The 16,617-nt window shown below is 30.3% G+C and overlaps 1 pseudogene across 1 annotated transcript; it reads left to right on the top strand.

Annotated features, from left to right (window-relative positions):
- The first annotated feature begins 12,434 nt into the window (after positions 1–12,434).
- Positions 12,435–15,445, top strand: LOC143588348 (uncharacterized; annotated as a pseudogene). The gene is made up of 2 exons (XR_013145095.1): positions 12,435–13,187; positions 14,960–15,445. The product of XR_013145095.1 is annotated as an uncharacterized LOC143588348 (transcript).
- Positions 15,446–16,617: the final 1,172 nt, after the last annotated feature.

Consider the following 16,617-nt stretch of genomic DNA (forward strand, 5'->3'; position numbering starts at 1 on the left):
AAAAAAGTAAGTGACTTGTAAAAAATCATGCAACATATGTTAATAATCACACAACCTATATTTGATCTTGTGTAGGCTTTGCACGTTAAGAGTCATTTGTACATCTTAATTTTGAAACAACTTCGCATTAAATCGAATAAAAAGTTAGAATAAAAAATTAAAATATGATGTTAATCTTTTTTTGAATATGCAAGAAACTTTTTAAGATATTTTCTTGAATCAAGAATTTATTTCATGACCTTTACTTTTTAAACTAGTAGATGAGGGATTCGAGTAATCGAATCTGGATCATACAAAAAAATCAGCTGTAATGCTAAATAGAACTCTTGTATTTATACTAGAATTAAAGTTTAAAACATTAATTATATATTTAAAATTACTGAACTATACTATTAAATGTTATTTTAAAATCAAATATTTGCTCTTATAAATCTCACAATACATCTATAGCTTCAATAACTTTTTGGAGACAAAAAGATATAAATGCTATGAATTCTAATCATTTTTGATAAAAAGTGTTGTTGATGGTTCATTGGTCAAACGAAACTTTAGATCTTCTCACTTTCTTTCCAATATGGATGGTGTATAACCATGTAAAATTTATGTGGTTTTAGATAATTTTTGATTTTAAAAATCGAGTCGAAATGTGAATACGTTTTATTGTTAGTTTACTGTTTCAACCAGTTTAGCGAACTTAAAAACCAAACTAGTTTTCTTTGTATTGTATACTTTTATCGTCATGAAGTTGTTTATTTATGTTATTTTTTCTAAACTATTGTGTATACTTGACTTTTAATCATATAGCTTATTTAGTAGGCTTTTAGAGTCTTACACATCTAATTAAAGTTGATTGTGTGTGGCAATGGCGTGAGTAGACGATGGTAGGTGACAATAAATGGTGATTGGTGGTGGATGGCAAGCGACAATGATGGTCAACGACAACTAGTGCCCGTAGTGGTTGTAAGTGACCAATGTTAGGGAGACAACGGTAAGTGTGGATACACTAACACGGATTTTATTCACGCCCTAACTCCCTAACATTTGTGTTAGGGGGTTGGGTGCAACACGCATGCACTAACACAAATTTTGTCTTGTTATAATTTTAATATGTGCAGTTTAAGAAGATATGACAAAAAAAAAATTGTTAGTAGTTTGTTATTTATATTTAAAGAAATATAAAAATTTTATGGAAGTGAAAAGGAAGAGGATATCTACTCAGCCTTGATGTAGAAGGATGATAGAAAAGCCATTCCAATATGCCTCTCACTTGTCTACTTCATCATTTTGTTAGGAAAAACATTCCCATTTTTACATCACTTTTTCATTCATTGCATATCAATTATTAATTTTGCATTGCCTTTTCAAATATCAATAAACATATGTTTTAAAAATATACTATTATAATAAACAAAAAATAATAGTTCAACCACATAATTGATCTAATAATTTGCCAAGTGGCATCCCTATCTATTCATCTTAAATTCTTAATTATTTTATTAATATAAATCATTTAAAACATTCCATAACTTATCTCTTTATCTCTATCACATCAAAGCTCCAAAATTATAACATGTTTTTCTCATAATGTTTAATTTTAACAAAATGAAATGTTTCTTAATGAACTCCATTTTCAATATTTGTTTTAAAATTTGAATATAACATTCCATTGATTTTTACAATTTAATGATTTATACAAATAGTCTTATAATTTCAAATTAAAAAGTGAATGCTTTAAATTTATACTTATTCTTATTATTAGTTTAAACTATAAACTACATGTAACACTTTGATTTTTGAAAACCATTTATGATTTGTAAAATCTTTAACTTTTCAATTATAATTATAACTTCTATTATATTCCAAAAAAATTATTACAGTAACATGGTCAAAAGCTTGGAAACTACTCCTTCCGTCTCATTAAAGGTGTCGACATTTTCTTTTTTATTTGTCTCATTACAAATGTCCACTTTCAAAATTTATTAGCAAATTTTCAAGTTTACCCTTAAACACACACAACTAACATTAATAAACAATATTGATGGACCCACTTTCCAAAGACATTATTGTCATTTGGTAAGCAAAGAAAACAATAATTTAATCTACCTTAAACTTTGTGTTTTTCAAACCAAGACACTTTGACCATAATGAAGGGAGTAATTTTTATATAATCTTACTATCCTATGTGTTTTATTAACATTGGTTTAATTCACATAAAAAAACTGATGCTTAAATGTTACAAGTTTTGCACAACCATCCAACAACGGTAATTTTCATTTTCGGCCATGCAACATGCTCATGTGCATTAAATCTAGATAAATATCTTTTATGAAAATACATGTGAATATAACCAAAATATCTTACGGTCGTTGTTATTCAAAATCTATATTGACTTCATATTGTTTGAGATGTTTTGTTGCTTTGAAAAAGTGAAGCGGCTTTTTATATTTAAGATAATTTATTTTATGTTTTAAAGTACTTTTTCAATTTTTGTGGATTAATATTGTTTTAAAGTCTTAGTATCCGGTGTGTTGATTATATATTCTTTTTAATGTTAAACACAAGTATTAGTTTATATTACTTTATAAGATAATATATTTAGGGGTGTTTGGGATTCCTTATTTTCATCAACTTATAACTTATAAACGTTTTGAAAAGTTAATAAAGTGTTTGGCAAACCATAAGGCCTTATGAATTTTAACTTATGGAGAAGGCAAAATAAAGAGATTTTGAAAAGTTAGGAATATGTAACTTATTAACTTAATGGGTTTGATTTACCTATTACACTCATCTAACCCTCAAAACCCATTACACTCCTTTTAAAAAAGAGTGTCATTTTTAGTTATTTTGATTTTTCCCAACACATAAGCTAATCCAAACATTTTTTTTTTAAATTATTTTAAAAAATTCATAAGTTTTTTTTACAAAAAAGTATTTTTTTTCACTTAAATGAGCAATCCCGAACACACCCTTATTTAAATTTTGAGTATTGTTTATTTAACTATTTGTATGAGTTTTATCAATCTTTTTGTAAAACACTATTATTCTTAAAAACATAAATACTTATATCAAATTAATATTAGTACGAAAGGATTTTTGTTTTTAGTAACAATCATGTGTTATTTATTAGTAAGAAAAGTTAATTAAATAATTTTTAAACATTATATACAAGGAAAACTTTTAGAGATTTATGTCGCACTTTTCTAGATTAATTTTAGGGATGTGTGCGTGGTGCGGTTCGGTTTTTGGCTAAAACCAAACCGAAAACCAAAACTTCGGTTTTTTGAGTTTTTGAAACCATTCAGTTTCAGTTTTTGTTTTGGTTTCGATTCAGTTTTGGTTTTTTCGGTTTTTACCATTTGAGCTTGAAAATTTTAGACCTATAAAAAGTTGGCAAAAAATAATGAATTTATGTATAAATAATTTTGATAATTGTAAAATTACAAACTATTATACATTTGATAAAAAATATTAGAGTTACATATTTAATAAAATCTGATAAATTGCTTAATATAAAATATAAAAAAATAAAAATTTAGGAATTCAGTTCAGTTTGCTTTTTCGGGTTTTTTTACATGTAAAACCAAAACGAACCGTTAGTGTTGTTTTTACAAAAAACATACAACCAAACCATTAATTTTTGTTTCGGTTTAGATTTTTCGGTTTCTTGCACACCCGTAATTAATACTAGAGATAGAGGCAATATTCTAATATTCAGTGAAGAGATAACTACAAATATTGTATACGAAGAAATTTTTAGAGATTAATGAAAATTTACCATTCAATTTTCTTTTCTTTTTTATTTATGAAAATTTTATTTTATTCAATATTGTAGTACATATTCTATTCATTTATCGAATACCAAATTAGTATAAGTATTTCACATTGTATTGTTCTTTTGTTTATATAGTTTATCCGACTCGTGTATACACGGGTATTTAACCTAGTTACAGTAATATAATAAGAAAATAAATGAAGACATATTTCTTAAGGCAAAGTTTATTTGAATGGTTAAAGATTTGAAAAAAAGAAAAAAAAAACAATATTAATTCATGTAGTTAGTTATGCCAGAGAAAGATCGCGTTGTAACCATGGTGTGCACAATCACATCGTTATGTATCTACATTTTGCGTGTGCATCTACATTAATGCATGTTATACATGACCATGTTCACGTATGAAAGAGGGTGTACACCATACCTCCTAACTCGTATAGAATTTTATTATGAATAATAATATCTCTCATTTAGTATCAAGCAAGTCCAATCACACCAAAATGACATTAATAACACTAAAATCACCAACACTATACACACTAATTGAGAATAAAGTCTACACGTGAAGAAAACGTAAATAAGCGACAATGCAATCTTGCATCGCATTGCTAGAATGTAATCTAAATAATTTATGGTCTCTCATTTAGTCTCAAGTAAGTGCAATCACACAAAAATGACATTAATAATAGTGAGATGATCAACACTACATACTTATTGAGAACACGTAAAGAAAGAGTAAATAATCGACAATGCAATCTTGTATCACACTGCTAGAAAGTAATCTAAATAAATCATGACTTTGATTACATATTTCAAACATGGCTTTGAGTACTTTAATTTATGTTTAATAATACATCAAATGACAAGATAACAAAATATTTTATTTCTTGAGGTGTGATTTCTTAAATAAGTTGGTGCTAGTGAGGCCCCATATGACTATAATTGGTGAGCAAAACCATGTGTTGAGGCTTCTTCTACCCAAGTATGTTTGGCTTCTTCTTCAAAAGACTACATATATTAGTGCCCCATAGAACATGGCTGTTTTTTTAAGCTCAATATTCATTCAACCATAAAAAATACCTGGTACTGAGGTAGTGGGGTATTGTGCTTTCAAAGAGGATTCTAACAGCAAATCATGGAACTTTTATCATAATATTCACAAACATGGATGCATATATGCTTTTATGCGCAAATCATCTTTTTAACGGCTAAACCCACACCTTATTATATGTTATATTGTCAAGGTTTGAACATCGCTTTCCACCAAAAAATACTTTGCTTGTTACCACTAGGGTACAACCAAAGTGACTTTTTTTTTTGCATGATTCGTAGCTATAGATTTTTAAATGTAACTAAATATTTGGTTTTCTTTTGTCTTAGATTGTTATGGTAGCCTTTACACCTAAACTATAACAACCTACATCTAACTCACAAACCAAATCACTTTTTAATCGCATAATAAACACGTGTCGATGTCTTGTTGGGTTTGACACTAGTTTTTTGGGCTTCTCTTTCAATTGCTATAGTGATGTCAGTGCCATAACGAATCAATACTGATGGATTTCCTGCCACATCGCTTGACTAATCCTACTAGCTAGTACAAAAGTGCAACTCAGCCAAAAAAAAGGATAAAAATATGTTAATATATACCATATTCGGATTTTATGTTGAAGGCCTAAAGGCTAAAGGTGATAAAAACTATACTTATTAATACTATCATGATTTTGATTTTAGGGCACTGGGGTTAGGTATTGTGGTGTGGTTGAAAGTTGAAATGTTGCATAGACAAGTAGTCAAGTAGGTAAACCATTTGTATGGGGGAAGGTTAACGTACAAATGGAATTAACGTGCTAAACGTGAGAATCAAGTAGAGTAATTATATATACAAGTAGATTAATTATGTAATTACACTATAGAGTAATTATCATAGAGTAATTACATAATTACTCTATTTGTATATATAATTACTCTACTTAATTCTCACGTTTAGCACGTTAATTTCATTTGTATTTAAGGAAATATTTTTTATTTTGTTCTTATTTTTTAACGCTAATTCTTTTATTATCCAAAGTATATTATACTTCGTCTTGCAATATTAAAATTTTATTTTGAATAAACTCATTTTCACTAAAATTTGTATTTAAATAACAACAAAATATAAATGGAACCGTGAGTTTAAAACGTTAAAATATAAAAATACTAGATGTTATTAAACAAAAAAGGAAATTCTATATTAAATAAAACCGAGACAAGACAAAAATAATTAAAATTATTTTGACATAGCTAGTTCAACCATTTCAAATTTTAATCATGAATTCGCTAGTTTTTTTTTTTTTTTTTTTTTTTAAAAAACAACTACCTCGTACATTTTTTTAAACCTATTTTTTATCCTACGTCAATATTTATCGTGTGATAAGAACATCCAATCATTTGGGGAGACTATCGTTTTGTTATTTGATACTCTTATGCTATAGGTTCTTTTGGTCATAGCAATACGACCAAAAACAAAAAAGAAAAAGAAAAAACTATATTTGTATTTTAAAACTCATTTTTAAAAAGAAATAGAATTGGATGACACACATGTATAGCACGTTATAATTTCTTTGTTGCCTTCTCTATTTTAAAGAACACAATGAATGGAATATTCTTCTTATTGTTTAAGCACTAGTTAATCTCAAACGGTCATCCCCATATGTTGTGGATCTTGACCCTTTTAAATATCATATAAAATATAAAATACATGTATTTTACTTTTATATATAATTACATGTATGGACATCGAACATGATTCCGTATGAAAACTTTTGATGAATTGTGCAAGTAACGTTCATTATAGTTGGTTTCTATACGTGTTGATCACATTGGCACTCTTCTGACCGTATAATAGAGCGAGTAAAGTATATAGCTTGCGAAGATATAGAAAAAGAAACACTAAAACTAAAACTATTTATGATATTATTAATAATATAAGATTATTAAGTATGTAAAAAGATTAAATATAAGTTCTTAGATGGATGGATCTCTACGTTGACGACTGTCAGAGTCTTATGTTTTCTATATGTTCCATTTGTAGAAGAAAACAGTAGTTATTTAGCTACCAAATATTATTTAATGTATTCCAGTGTGATTGCATCTATGCTGTGAAGTAATATTTTAAGTAATTGTCTCTATCTATGATAGCTGTATTCTTTTTAAATGCTATATTATAGTTTTGTTCAAAATCAACAAAAAAAAAAAAGTATTAATAATTACTTGAGATTTTTTTTTTCTCACAATGAACTTTACTTTTACAATGATAAAATTTCTAGTATGATTATTCTTAATAGTTAATAGTTAATACTATGATATTATACACATTAAATCGTATCTTTAACTTTGATTCGGTTAGAGCTTTTAAAAAGCTAATTTGTTACTTTCTTGTGAAAATCATAAAATAGCCATTTTCCAGGTGTGTGGCAAATATATAGTAATGTCAAAACGTAGTTCGCAGTGAAATACGTCACCTTGTGGTCACGTATTTATTTTTGAGCAATAAATAGGAGTGAAACAAAAAGATGCAACAACCCTAAATTAATAAGAACAAATTCACAAATATTATTGAATACGCATCATACATGAGTGTGTTGTGTATCACCTTTATTTGCCGATAAACACACGTAAAACAGAAGATAAGCGATTAAAAAGTGACACGCGAACATATTTTGAGAAGAAAATGAATTAAGAGGGCTTTAACAAGGCATACATGAGTGAAATGCAAGCAAAAGTACATATGCGACCCATTGAATTTCGTAACTCCTGGCTACTAATATTATTGATTTTTGTAACATGAATAGCATCATATGTGTAGTGAGGATGATTAATCACAAATTGGGATCAATTTATCTCACATGGACCCATAAGATACGAAAATTTTTGAGTTATGTACATTTAATACATGTATAATACACCCGGTAAAATAGTTATTTCTATGATTTGCTCTAAAATATTCAATATAATATCACATGCTTAAAAGAATTGAATTATTAAATTTTATTACAAATAGTTAATGTTAAGTATTGAAATAAACATGTATGTATGGTAGATATAATATTAGTTGTTATGGTCTATAAACATTATGTGGTGGTAGGGATGGAATACGCAAATCGTTTATCGTACAATAGGTACGCAAATGTCTGGAGCGTCCATCTTCAATAACCATCCTAACCTAAAATCACAATTACGCGAGCCGGCCTCCCTCAACCTCTTCTCCCGTCGATTCCGTCCACCTTCACCATCGCCGTTCAACGATTCCGTCCACCATCCACCTTCGCGACCATCATCTTCTTCCAACACAACCATCGATCGTTGCTCACATGTCAGTTGATTAAATTGCTCAATTGAAATTGAAATTGTTGAACTAATTGATCAATTAAACTTTGAAATTGGTCCAATTAATCATCAATTTGAAGTTTTAATTAATCAATTTTGAGTTTTTGAAGAAACCCACTTGCAGACGTTTCATATTTTGTTAATATGGTCGAATCGTTGATCAAATTAACAGTCGATTGACGATTGTTTGATGATTATGAGATTATATGAAGTGATTTCAGTGTTCAATTTCATGTTTACATGTGTTTAGTTTTTTTTTTTTTTTAGTTTTAGAAGTTCTGAACAGCCAGAACTTCTTAGAACTTTTAAACTTTTTATCAGATCCAGAACTTCTAAACTTTATTAAACAACTTGAACTTCTTAGAACGTATTAGAATGTTTAAAGATGTTCATTTTTTTTGAACACCCAGTGCTTCGTTGAATGTATTAGAACGTTTAAAGATGTTCTTTTTTGGTCAGAACGTTTAAAGGTATTCAGTTTTGTTTCGGAACGTTTAAACATAATATTTAGAATCCTAATCAGAGCTCGATTGAGTGCGTTTATTTCTGCAATTCCATAATTGATTGATGAATCTAAATGCTTCTACACATCAATCCGATTGTTTAATCATCATTTTGGTGTTTATTTTGGTCAGAACGTTTAAACTTTGAGAAGAACGTTTAAACATGAACCCTAATCATAGCTCAATTAAGTGTGTTAATATGTATTTTCATAATCGATTGATGATTCTAAAGCCTCTTACACATCAATTTGATTGATTAAATCATCAATTTTTGATCAATTTGAAGATTTTTAATATTCAGTGACGTTCTTTTCAATTTTGGGTTTTGACTTGAGATTTCATACTGTAAGTTGTGATTAGACTTTAGAAATTGGATGAGATAGATTAAGGAGTTCTGAATTTGGATCGGAATCGATTTTAAATCGATGAATTTGATCGCGAATTACTGTTTGGGTTATTTACCAAACTGTCACCGCGTGAAATTGAAATCGATGACCAGCAGTGTCGCGTACGTAATATATGATAAGTGATTATTATACAATAACTCACCCCGGTTTAAATATATAATAGTATTAGTTGGTTTTGTTGGTTTCTCTTCTATTTTGAATTTTGTAACTTCAGCCTTGGAACTCAGTAAACTTGGGGTCAAATTCAAATTAAAACAATACCTTTTTTTTTAAATTAAAAACAATACTTTATTTTTCCCAAAAAGTAAAAAGGAATATAATATATATGCATATTCCTCACATTCAAGTTTAAGTAAAAGTATTTTTGGAATTTTGTGAAGCTTTTTATTCCTATATTTTAATTTTACTATTGTAATTCCTAAGTCAAAAAACTAGTGCATCAAATGAATTGAATATTATTGAAGATTATACAATGATTATCATAATGTTCTATTAAGAACATGAAGTTTTTATTTGTAACTTTAATATATAATAATTATACGCAAAATGTGTTCATTATATTCTTCCTATCAAATTGAGCCTTTTTAATCAAGTTATTTATATGTTACCTTTTTTATCATATAAGGATTTTTGGACGGCTTAGTTGTATCCTCAATCAAATGCATACATATACTCTTCTTTCTATGAGGAAGTGGCAAAATAAAATCAACTTAAAATTGAGATCACGATTCAAAATCTTAGCGAAACACTATCATTTTATATCACTCACATGTAATTGTTTGTGGTATGGTAAATTGTTAGTTGTGATCTAATTGGTGCTCAATATGCTAAGTGTAAGATGCATAGAACTTCGAAGAAGACTAGGTCAACTTGCCTTGCTCTTTACTGTTTTAGTCGGCATCCGCTTTACCATTTATGTTTTCTTAGTTTATATTTGTCTGTTTTAGTTAAAAGCACATCACTTTAGTATTTTACTCATTTTTTCTATTTTTTTTTTTCAAAAAGCATGTTTCGTTAAAAAGCCTCAACAAGACGACGACGACAACAACAGACAACACCAAACACAAACAACATTAATTTATAGCAAACACAACATAATTACAATATTTTGAAATTACACCAATCTTCCCAAATGATAGATTTGTGTTTATACCTATTTTTAAACCACAATAACTCAAGAGATTTGATGTCTTCCATGAATTTATTGTTTTTATTTCTTTGTTCGAGAAGTTATTCGTAGAATTTATGTATCTGTTCATTTGTTATACCGCCTTTTGGTTCATCCTATTTTTTTGTTATATTTACAAAATTGTAAAATTTTGAACATTTAGAAAGAAACTTGTTTTTATCATTTGTTGTTTACCAACATAACTAATTTTATGATAAGTCAAGCATATGAACCAATAACCTAATATAAAAAAGAACCAATAACATATGTAAAAAAGAATCCAATTTATGTTTTTAAAAATTGACATGATCTTTTATTTGAAAATTAATAATGATCAACAACCTTTGACTTAGCTTATCAAAATACCAACTACCATTGACAAAGTTTGTTGGTTGCATATCTTAATCTTAAAATTGTCTTTTAGTTTGCTTTTGAAAATTGAACTCCCACTCATAAATGCAATTTTATTGCTGTTCGTTTGAAAGTTTAAAAAAGGCCCCCCAAAGAAAAGCCTAAACTAATAATATTTGACATATTGTTGTCCTGTTTTATGTTTAATCAATAATCAACAAAGGATATGTGGTGTTTGATTTAATATTTAACCAAATAATCAAATTTTTAACTTTTTTTTTACATTTTTTTGAACGTCTAATTTTACATTTTGTAGGTCTAAAGTCTAAACCCATGACATCCTATTTTTCACCATTCAAAGACATAAGATATAAACTATTTATAGTAAGCGCATTCATAATGGGTTCTCCATATTATATAAATGTGTTCTCCATTTTTCAGGGGTAAGAGACACTCATGGGTACTACTCATGCATTGGCTAATCTTCCATTGTCACTTCATTTCTACCCTTAAGTACCCACAAACTACAAAATTAATGATAACACTTACTCACATGTGTAATAAATTATTTATTAATTCATTTTATTCTGTAATATTTGTCATTGAATCAATTTTATGTCGCAAACCTTTGCCATGGATTGAAGACATACACCATACCCACATGAGGTAGCAGTGGTGTTGTCATGGGGTTTGAAAGCCATACACACTACTCATATGTGTGCTCCATCCTCTCTTATTGTTCATGGTTAAATTTGGGGAAACACTATTTACCTTTCATAAATTTTAATTTTTTTTAAAATGGTTGTGAATGAAGAAAAGATGAAATATAATAATATAGGTATAAAAAATATGATTTAATTGAAAAAGAGAAATTAGTAGTGATTTTTAGTGTAATTTTAAATTTAGAAATAGAGAAGCGATTCGGTTGCTCTAACTATTACAATCAACAAATGAATAAAGCGAAATTATAATTCCACTAAAGGAAAATGAGTTTAAAGCGATAAAAATGAAAGATGATGTTCTATATATTTATTAAAAAAATAAAGACAGTAATTAAAATTTTTTCTTTCTGATTTAAATTGTAACAAAGCAAATTTGATGTTTTCTTTTGTTCAAATAGTAGCCTTTTAAAGTGTCAGATATATAATGAAAAACCTTAACAATGTTTAGTTACTAGACTATTAAAGTTCAAAATCTCATATTATTCACAAAATAACTAAACTGTTTGTTTAAAATAGTTGCAAAATTCACGACCCGACCGAATTTGGTCGATGACGAGTCACGCGTGTGTGCTTCTAGTTAATTGTTTATCAACAAACTTCATTTATACTGTATATATCAGCCAGCCTAGGTTATAGATCTTCACATCTAGCTTTGGATCAGACCAAACTTAAAGATTAATTTAAAAAAAAACAATTATTAAAGCATCCATAATAACAAGCATCCACATCAGATTATGTATTTATTTCCCCCAAAAAACACGACGTCATTGTGGGTGCAAGGGGCGGATCCGGGGGGGGCACCTTAACAAGATTTTTATAGTGTATATTATACCGGAAAGTCACAATCGCCCTTACGAAAAAATATCCTAGATCCGTTACTGGTGGATGCTCTTAGCTCTTAGACCGTAAGTGTTCAGCAGGCCGGTTCGTTGACCGGGTTTTGCACACCCCAAATGACAAGGTATGTATCGTTAATACCACGAAAACAGGGAGTTGACCAAAAATATCAAACAGACTTAGTCAACTTTTATGTAATGACACAAAACCCCCTATATATACACTTGCCTCTTTGTCTCACCAAAACCATCCTCAAAACCATCAACACTCACACAGATCAAAACATGATATTATTGTCATTATTATTATTATCATTATTAACTTTGTAAATGTGTCACAAGAAACCATGCCTACAATTTGAAGACCAAGATTCAAAACCAACCCATTTCACATCTCATCACAATGAACAAAACCCACCAAGCAAAATGCATAAAGCTCTGTTTTTCATCAGGGTTTTAACCCTCCTCTGTTTACCTTCAATTTACCTTTTTTCATCAAATAATCACAAATCTTTGTATCTGTATCTCATTTTTTTAACTTTTCTTTGTGTAATCCTTCTTAAACACACTCCAATTGGGTTAATTATCACAAAAAGTTTGAATCTTTTTAACACCCAGAAAGCATGCACACCAGTTGTATGGTCAATTGGCTCAAAGAACCAGTTTCAAGAAAGTGAAAATATTAGTGTTTGTGGGTTTTTGGTGAAGGTGTACAGTAATGGGGATGTGTATGAGGGTGAGTTTTACAAAGGAAAGTGTTCTGGAAGTGGGGTTTATTATTACAACATGAATGGTAAATATGAAGGTGATTGGGTTGATTAAATGTATGATGGTTATGGTGTTGAGACTTGGGCTAGAGGGAGTAGGTATAGAGGCCAATATAGGCAAGGTTTAAGGCATGGGTTTGGGGTTTATAGGTTTTATGTTGGAGATATGTATGCTGGTGAATGGTTTAAGGGTCAGTTTATGGGTATGGTGTTCATAGGTGTCAAGATGGAAGCAAGTATTTTGGTGAGTTTAAAGGTGGTGTTAAGCATGGTGTTGGTCATTATCATTTCAGGTACATTGTTATTAACTTTAAACTCTTTCATATGTTGTTTCTTACTTCATGTTATCATAAAGTTGCATTCTTGTTTAAGGGGCTGTTTGGTTGCCTTTAACTGATTCCATTAAGAGACTATCTCTTAATCTGTCAGGTCTCTTAATGGTTCTGCACAAGGTTGCCAAACAGCTTCTAAAAGTTTATACTCAACTAGGCTAAAAACTTGTGTATTACACGGGTTAAATAAATGTTTTTTTAATATTTATTTTAAATAGCATATCATATATTTTTCGATAACGTTTTTTTAACAAATTAAAGTTTAAAGTATAGGAGTTATGGTGTAAGGGTCTAGGAGAGCTCTATGGAAGCTGATGCAGCTATTGCTAGAGTTTCTACAAGCTCTTGTTTGAAGCTATTGCAAAAGTTTGCCATGGCGTATGCCATTTTACCAAAAAAAAAAAAACCTTTTTGCGGTGTTTGTAGTGTAGGACTGTAATCGTGAACTAAACAATTGAAATTGTAGATGCATAAAAAGTTCAAATGATAAATGCATATCAAAAGGTGACACAAAAGTAAATGTGTATCACTCACTTGGACATAAGAATAGTTCATCAATTTCTCGGTGTCTCCAACTCTTTTAACATCATGGTACACATACCTCTTTATCTGCAAACCAACATTGATTAATAATGTCGAATTTATGTATTATAATTTATTTTGTAATTAGTTAATCATAAAAGACCTGTAGGAGGCGATGAGAGCCGTGAGGTGTGAGACAGTGAGGGCAAAGAGCCACACAACAAACAAGGCAAAATATGTTTTTCTCTTATTTTTCCGCATCTTGATGAAATTTTCAGGGGTTTCTAGAATGTCATCGAGATGTAGAAAAAAAAACGAGAAAAACATATTGTGATGGATTGTTGCAAGGCTCTTTGCCCTCACTGTCTCACACCTCACGATTATCATCTCTTCCCACATATCTTTTATGATTAACTAATTACAAATAATCTAATTATAATACATGAATTATTCACAAATAACTAATGTTGGTTTGTAGATAAATTGGTATGTGTACCATGATGTTATTAAGGTTGGTGACATTGAGAAATTGATGGTGTTCTTGCGTTCAAGTGAGTGATACTTGTTTAAGTTTGTGTCACCTTTTGGTACGCTTTTATTATTGTTGTTTAAATTTTTTATGCGTCTAAAATAAATTACATGTTATTTATTTTATGGCTACAGTCTTACGATACAAATTACAAAACTTGTGTTTTTTAATCCGAGGCTTCAAACAAGAGCTTGGAGAGTGGCGGAAAAACCAACTTTTAGGTGGCCTACGAAGCTGACACGTGTGTCCCATTGATTTTATTTATTATTATATAATGTAATAAATGAGCAATTTGACAATATTGTCATAGCATTGTGTTAGTTTTTGCATCTATTTTTTTACTGTTTGTTTCAACTACCTTGATGTTACAAACATCAATGTTTATTTTAGCATATACATCTGCCATTTAACATTTTAAATTTCATATTCCTTGTGAGCTTGATCTTTACTATTCAGATTAGATTCCTAAAAAAGTGATGCTTTTCAAGCACTTGTAATATTTAATATGGAAAAAGTGAATATAATTGTACAAAAAGTGTAAAGTACAGTTTTTTTTTTCTTTTTCGCATTATCTTCGTCGTGATTCGTCCACATATTATGACATTATTACACGAAAAAGAATATTACCCGAGACAAAATATTGACTATGAGCTTAATTATTTGATTATATAATGATATGCAGAAATGGTGATGTGTATGCTGGCGAGTATTTTGCAGACCGAATGCATGGTTTTGGTGTGTACAAATTTGCGAACGGTCATCAATACGAAGGCGGCTGGCATGAAGGAAAACGACAAGGGTTCGGTTTGTATACTTTTAGAAACGGTGACACTCAATCGGGTCATTGGGAAGATGGTGTTCTTAGCAAGAATCAAATGTATCCCGTGTCGGTTTTGCACTCCAAAGTTGTTAAAGCAGTTGAGGAATCGAGACGGATAGCTGAGAAAGCAATGGCTGCAGCGAATGTGGATGAAAAAGTGAACCAGGCAGTTGCAGCCGCCAACAGGGCTGCAAATGCAGCACGGGTGGCGGCAGTTAAGGCGGTGCAGAGACGCGTGCACCACCTTGAAGATCCTGCACTGGTCATAGTCTGAACGGTGTGTCGGGTTCGGGAAGTTTTGTTTAACCATAACTGGTGATTGAGATAAATGTAGTATTAGGTGTGTGCTTAGGTTTTCCAGTTAATAACATTTGGTCTTGTTTGTAAAGTGTAATTATGTTATATGTGAGTGCAAATATAATTTTAATTTAACAACATAGTAGTTGTTATGTGTTTGGATTGTAATGGAGTTTGTGTGTTGGTTACATGTGGAACAGATATTTAACAAGTGTTGATTAATAATATTTGTCATGTGACTTGTGATGGTGGGACCCACAATGGATCTTAATATACATGCATGGCTGGATCCCTTCCATATGAGGTAACGACACATGAGTTCAGTAACTTGTGAGGTTTGGTACAATGGATCCAATAAAAGCATTATAAATCTATGGACTTTTTTTAAAAATATATATAAACAAATCCATGTTCATTCAAATAAAAGAAACCTATAAGTTATTCAACAAATGATCAACCATATTGACCAAGTTGTTTGGGTTGACCTGACCCGAAAAATAGTTAGCTTTGGTAGCTTTTTAAAGGCAAAAAAATACGACATGAAAAACCTGTAACATTTCATTTGAGACCGTTATTAGAGTATGAGACCGAGTTTTGGATTAGCTTTACGAAGTTTTGCATGATTAGGACATGCATTAGATTCAGTGGTAACCGATCCATTGCGTGAACCAAAGTACTAGACGCATTTTCAAGTCGGATTATATAGCTACTCGAAAACTCATCAAATATGAAATAGGACTACCAAAACCAGTCTTGTACACCACCGACTAGACGTGCACAAAAAAACCGGTTCCGGAACCTAACTGGTGGAACCGAACTGGAACCGGTTCCAGTTCCTACCCGGTTGGCCCAATACCCGGTTTGGGTATTTTTGTACCCGAAAATCGTACCCGGTTCTCCTATTTGTATGTCCCCATCGGTTCCAACCCGGTTCCTACCCGGTTCTTAATTGTAACCGGTTCGGTTCCTACCCGAAAAAACCGGTTCCGGCGGGTTTTTTTTGAAAAGTCAAACACAGGTCAAACTAGCCGTTGGAACTGGTTTTTGAGACACAAAATAGCCGTTGTAACCGGTTCCAACGGTAATATAGCCGTTGGAACCGGTTTTTGAGAGAGAATAGAGCCGTTGTAACCGGTTCCAACGGTAATATAGCCGTTGGAACCGGTTTTTGATGCCCGAAACCTATATATAACTTGTTTTTCACCACTTGTTTCACCACCAAA

This window comes from Bidens hawaiensis, unplaced genomic scaffold (genome assembly GCF_021521415.1).
Source record: "Bidens hawaiensis isolate Kalapana, Puna unplaced genomic scaffold, B.hawaiensis_p1.1 tig00036331_1, whole genome shotgun sequence".
Taxonomy (NCBI): Eukaryota; Viridiplantae; Streptophyta; class Magnoliopsida; order Asterales; family Asteraceae; genus Bidens; species Bidens hawaiensis.